Below are 6177 nucleotides of genomic sequence, written 5' to 3' on the forward strand. Positions count from 1 at the left end.
TTGCAAAGGTTTTATCCCAATCTTAAACCCAGGGCTCAAGGAAATTTAATTCATGACTTTTCAAATTCCATATGTATTTATACAAATCTTGAAAGTAGTAAACAAAAAGTTTCAATCTGCAAAAATCTTCTGCAAATGGAGTGAATTTAGATTGAGATATAAAATGTTTTTCCAAGGCCTCTCTTCTGACAGATACCTGGACCGAAATCCTCGATTTAGACTTATTTTAAATATGAAAAAGTCTGTAAGTTACAACAAGTGCAAAAGACTATTTTATAACTCGTGTCTGTGTTTAATTTTCCATGATTTATAAAAAGAACATTCTAATCTAAAAATAGAATAGATGTTACAGAACTAAAATAGCTTGGTCAATTTGGTTGTTTAATTTGGACTTCAGACCCAATCAAGAAAGTAGCCTTTAACCTCCAGATAACAGAAACTTCGATTTGATCTGCTTTGAATCAAAGCTAGTCTGTTGCACGGCCAAAACTGCTGTTGCAAAATGACTGCAGTGGAACAGACCTGCTCCATAATTTGGAGCTCATCCTTTGTTTTGACAGAGCTACTGGTGAGCAAAGGAGTGACTGTGCTCCCCCTTGGCTGTGCTGGAGTGCCAGGGGAGCAATGGCCAGCAGTGGCTACAGTTCCCTTAATATTTCCTTGGGAAAGTCACCATCGTTCTTCCACCTTTTGGGACTCCCAGCACAACACTTTAATTCTTCTACCCTGCACATTGACAAGAAAGGTTGCAAAAGATCTTTCTTATTCTTAAATTTCAGATGAGAAATTCTCACTGCAGTGGGGACAAAACAGATGCTCCTGTATTCCCAGCCACTCCCCCTCTCAAAGGCTTCTGCATGGGATGTTATCTCGTGTTATCCTGTATGTTATCCTGTTCTGTATGTTCTCATGTTATCATGGATGGGATATTATCTCATGTCATCCACAATGAAAGCAATATCTATCTCCAAGTACAGAATAGAATTTCTACCTACCACAAGTGACAATTATCTGGGGAAAGTACATGACAGGTTGTCAGAGTACCTCGGTATGTATTATCTTATTATCTTCCACACAGTCAATTTTTCTGTGAGCAGGAAGTACAAGTCCCTGGCCATCAACTCTGGGAGCTGCCTTCCTTAAACAGATTTCCAAACAGAGCAACAAAATAGAATAGACTCCTTAAGAGCCCATTTTTGTAATTACTAGACAAATCCTTAATAAATATAAAAAGAAATATATAATCTAACATTTAAAGGGCTTATATTCCTTTAAGCAAGTGACATCAAGGGTTATGTCCACTTTCTATCTGCTGCCTCAGGGGTGAAGAAGAAGGATGGCTGCAGGCAAGTCCCTGTTACAGCCTGAGCACCTTGTCTCTTCAAGTTCAAAGGCTCCTTTGCCAAGCACTGTGAGCTGAACAACAAGTCAAGCCAGACTGTGTTTCACCTCACACTCGGGAATGACTGGGATGTTCTGGAGAAGGTGATGATGTTCAATGGGATTAATTCAATGAAAGTCCCGAATCATTCTAATACAGAAATTCCCTATGAGCAGATACACTACAGCTCAGAAAGACTCAGCTAAGCAGGGAAGTCCAGAGGTCTGGCTTGCTGGGCACAGGCCCCAAAAGCTAAGAGGCCACAGGAGTTCCTTAGCAGGAATCCTCTGGCTTCATAGTCAGCACAGCTAAATTATTTCAGCAAAGTCTACCAATAACACCAGAGTGGTTTCTTAGTAAAAGTATTTCTAGCCTGGAATCTGTGATGTTTTAGATTTGTATGAAGTTTTAGAAGCAGCAAACTAAAGATAAAGAATTAAAAAGTAACCTGTCATTAACAATCCCTGAATAGGAGTGATTGTGTTTCATGCATACTGGTTTTTCTCTATTAATTGTTGTTTTCTGCGTGTCTGTCCACGTCAAACATGCATTGTACATACTGAGAGCAGAGGAAATACAAATGCTGAAATTGCCCTGAAGAGAAACCCTGGCAATTGTGGCTGCACTCCTCAGCTTCACCAGGTCACAAAGTAATTCTGCTTTGTGCTCCTCCGACTTCTGCTCTAAGGTAATAAAATCTGGAGTCAACAGCCATTTACAAGTCTTTAGTCAAAAGCCTATAAACTCCATCCCTTCCAGAGGTTAATATCCCATGACTGGTAATATCAGTTCTTCTGAGCTTCAGGCAACTAAGCAGGCCTTGCTAAGTCATTCTACTACAAAAAACATCTACTTTTAGTTTTTAAAAATCCTTATGTTGCCTATATTATAATTTCATCTGAGATGTCCACAAAGGTACCTAGAGATGACACTAGACATACACCCAAGTGTATCTGAAGTCTTCTGTTAAAGTAAAATCAAATAAAGCAAATTAAACAAATAAAATCTAATAAAGCAAATTCTGTGCTTTTCCAGCTGTCGGGATTCTATTTCTAGGACTTACTATGATGTCTGTTCAAGGAGGGGGTAAATGAATATTTTCTTACCATATTTCATGACAACAAATGGACTAAATTTGACTTCCTCATCATGCACATATTTGCTTGGATAAAAAAACCAAAAAGAAATAAAACAACACTGGTGCACAGAAATACCAATTAATAGCAATCTTTTAAAGGTGCCAGTAAATTCAAGGTTGCTAAAGGCATCTTGAAGATGTCAGTGCAGTCGTTTCTGTTCTGTAAGAATATAAAAGTACAAACTAATCACAAGAGAGATGTTTGGTACTTCTTTCTCTATTTCTGGATAACAAGTTGCACATTATAGCATTTCTTTAAACAACAAAGCAGCTCAGCATCAATAATCCCAAATTAATATTGTTCATAAACATTTCTGAATTATGAGAATTTTCAGGTTTGCTCAGGTTTTGGGTACAAAACACCAATCATTTCATTACAGTTTTTATGTTCAAATCTTCACCTACGACTTAATCAAATTATGGATACCTTGCTCAGTTTAATAAAATTTGCTATTACAGTAGAAACAATGAATTTCACTTTCCAGATAGATTCATATTAGCAATACTAGAATAAAGAAAACCTTCTGTGTGCTATTTTTTCATTATTGAAAACCAGAAAGTGAAAAGTGTTCCTATGTTTAATAGTTAGTTTACAAATATTCCTATTTTGCATATAGCTTTACTTGATTTTTACTGTGTATTTTTTCTTTCCACCCAGCCCCCCCTGCCAAAACACCAACATTTCTCTCTGGGAAAAAACCAACAACTAATTGTCTTCTCATGGCTTTAAAAAAAACCCCAAACCAACACCAAAAAACACAGTAAGTTCAATCAACAGATTACAGAATTCTTTCATAAAACTCGCATATGCTCCTGTGACATCCAGGTAAGAGACCAATAAGCTTCTATCTGGTTTAAACGATTTTCATGTGCAAAGCTCATTCTCAGCCAGCAAAGGGCTGTGCAGAACAGCAGCAGGGACGTTACTCACAGGAAGTCAGATGGAGGAGCTTTACCATTTAATCCTCAAAAAAGACCAGAAGCGAAAGAGATAAAGCTGCTGAGATAACACTGAGATAGCAAACCAGTTGTCAGAACTCCCTTCACCTGCATGTAAACTCCTGCAGCCACTGCTGAGTGTTGTGTGCAAGGAAGGGAAAGGAGGCACATGGACTCCTCTGATGCAGGTCTATTCTGGCTGGGATCCACAGTGACAGCTCACAATTGATTATTCTGGTGCTGATTAGAGAAATATCATATCATTAAGTCACTTCATTCCCTAGCAATCTGAACTTGAATTGCTTTCCAGCTTCTAAGACAATTATTTGCTGCATTTTTCATATTAGGAAAACGTAAAATATAACATAAGAGATTACCATGGCATGAAAAACATCTTGGATCACGAGCTCCTCTTTACCATAAACACTACCTGTGCTCAGTTAACCTGAAAGGCCTGTTACACTACATTCTAGACACGCTCTTTCCAGACAAAACTACCAAAATATGACCCTAGAGGTATTTAATGAAGCAATCGGAACACCCTAACATCATAGGAGTTACAGAAAATCAGAAAAAAAAATTGAATAGATAAAGCCTCTCAGTTGGAAACATTATTAAATTCAAGGCAATGATATAATTATATGACACGGACAGGTATAAATACGGACAAATATATATGTGATGTAAATACTGATTTTTTTTCTTTAACTAAAAGATATTTAATGGAATAGTCTGAATTTCTTCTCATGTATAAATGTGTCAGTTTGTCAAGTAAACTCAAGCAAGTACTGCAGAACTTAATGGTATTTTTACTAATTAATTAAGGCCAGCTCAGACTTCTCTGATGCCCTACATAAGTTGGTTAAGATCACACAATCAGTCCTGGCTTTTAACAAAAATTTAGAGACAGTGAAGGAGCAGCTGTATATTCAATTCATCTATTAGGAGGAGCAATAAAATGCTTTATGTGTGCCTTGCAAAAACACATCTACCCTAAGTGATGGCACCACACCCACTGACTTAAAGACCTCCCTTGATATTCTAGATGAGAACGCTGCGGAAAGACTATGAGAATGGACAGTCTTGTGATAACACAATTGCATTCCCCTTCCAAAAACTCGGTTCTTTCCTTGCCTCTGACACAGAAATTCTGTGTGGCAACTGTCAAGTAGTTGAAGCCAACATTTCTGTCACTGCTGTTTTCAGGTCCTAAATGTGAGGCAGAGGGTCTGGTGATCCACTGCATTCACAGAGTGATTCACTGATGCCTCTGGGAGGTGGAGCTGGTCAGCAATTCCAGTAACACTTGGGAAAATGGTATCACCTGGTCCTACTCATTGAACTTGGGACTATTTAGAGAAAATTGCACCGTCTCACTGCATTTACTTTTCCCTGGTGAAAATTAAAAGGGAACTATTTAGACTTTTCTCTCAGTTCTCTACGTGTCCAAAGAAATAATAATATCGTCCCCTCCATCCCTTCCCATTCTCTGTGTTATCATTAAAACATCACTCTTCAGCAGAGGTAGTATTCATCTAAATATTTTTAATATTCCTGATTATGCCCGAGTACAAGGAACCTTTCAGTCTTTAGGAGATACTGTCTTCAATAATGAAATATATCTTTTTCATTCACAGTATTTGTCATTATAATGGACTTTGTCTAATCGATAACATTTGCGTGAAAAAAAGGTAATTTTGTTTTGGATAAATCGAAGTGTGTGAATCTTTCTTTGCATTTCAAACAATAACTCAAAGCTCTTGCCCACAGTCGTTTAATACATTCCTGGTCTGCAGGTTCCTAAATATTGCCCCACTCCCCGTGGCAGGACCTGCACCTTTCTGTGTCCTGTTGCTGCAGAGTCAGCAGAGGGAGCACAGCATAACTAAGAAAACCCCTCTTTCCAAGAACTCCGCTGACACAACCAGTGATGCTCCTAAACAAACAAACAAGCAAAAAAAGTACATAAAAAGAGCCCTGTTGGCTGATACCCACAATTCTGTGTTTGACAAAATCAGAATGTTTCCAACCACAGCAGCAAAAACAAAGTAAGGGCAAAAGACCTATAAAGACTTGCTCCAAAAATCCATTACAGAATTTTTATTGTTATAAAAGAAGCAGAGACATAAAGAATTTTTTTTCTTTCTATCCATGTATATATTTAAAACATTTTTACAATTCAGGGCAGAAATTGTTTCAATTATGTGACGATGAACAAACACACTGAACAGCAGTATATTTGTAGGACTTAAAATAGTTATGCAATCAGTCATTTTCCAAGCAAATTACACAGTAGAAATCAGTATGAAAGTGGGGAAAGGGCCCGGGATTACTTAGACAACTGATAGAGTAAGTATTGACAATTGTTTGTATTGTAAATTCAAATGGGTTTAAACCCTCAGTGTTGCCTCTCAGCGCTCCCAGCCCAGGACTGTGTGTCGTGGCAGGAAGAAGAGCACTTCTCATTCACTCTCCTGTGGGTACCACTGTCTCACTAGACCTTTTGCTTTGCTTTTCAAGCATGAATTTATCAAAAATATTTACAGGAATTAAAACTGAGCTCACCGCAGAACAAAAGAACCAAACTTCTCTGGATTTGTTTCAATTAGAGAACTCTAAACTAAAGATCTCTGCCTATAATTTACCTGTAAAAACAAAGAAAATACTCAGTGTCTCTAGCAAATGTTGAGGGTCAAAATCAGCTCCAAAAGTGACTTAG

General features: G+C 37.8%; 1 protein-coding gene across 3 annotated transcripts in view; it reads right to left on the bottom strand.

Moving 5' to 3' along the window:
* Positions 1-6177, bottom strand: part of PPARG (peroxisome proliferator activated receptor gamma) — a 54651-nt gene that overhangs the window by 22593 nt on the left and 25881 nt on the right. The gene's annotated exons all lie outside the window — the stretch shown is intronic.

The sequence above is a fragment of the Manacus candei genome, unplaced genomic scaffold, assembly GCF_025592945.1.
Source record: "Manacus candei isolate 608988 ecotype Guabito, Panama unplaced genomic scaffold, ASM2559294v1 h1tg000036l, whole genome shotgun sequence".
Taxonomy (NCBI): domain Eukaryota; kingdom Metazoa; phylum Chordata; class Aves; order Passeriformes; family Pipridae; genus Manacus; species Manacus candei.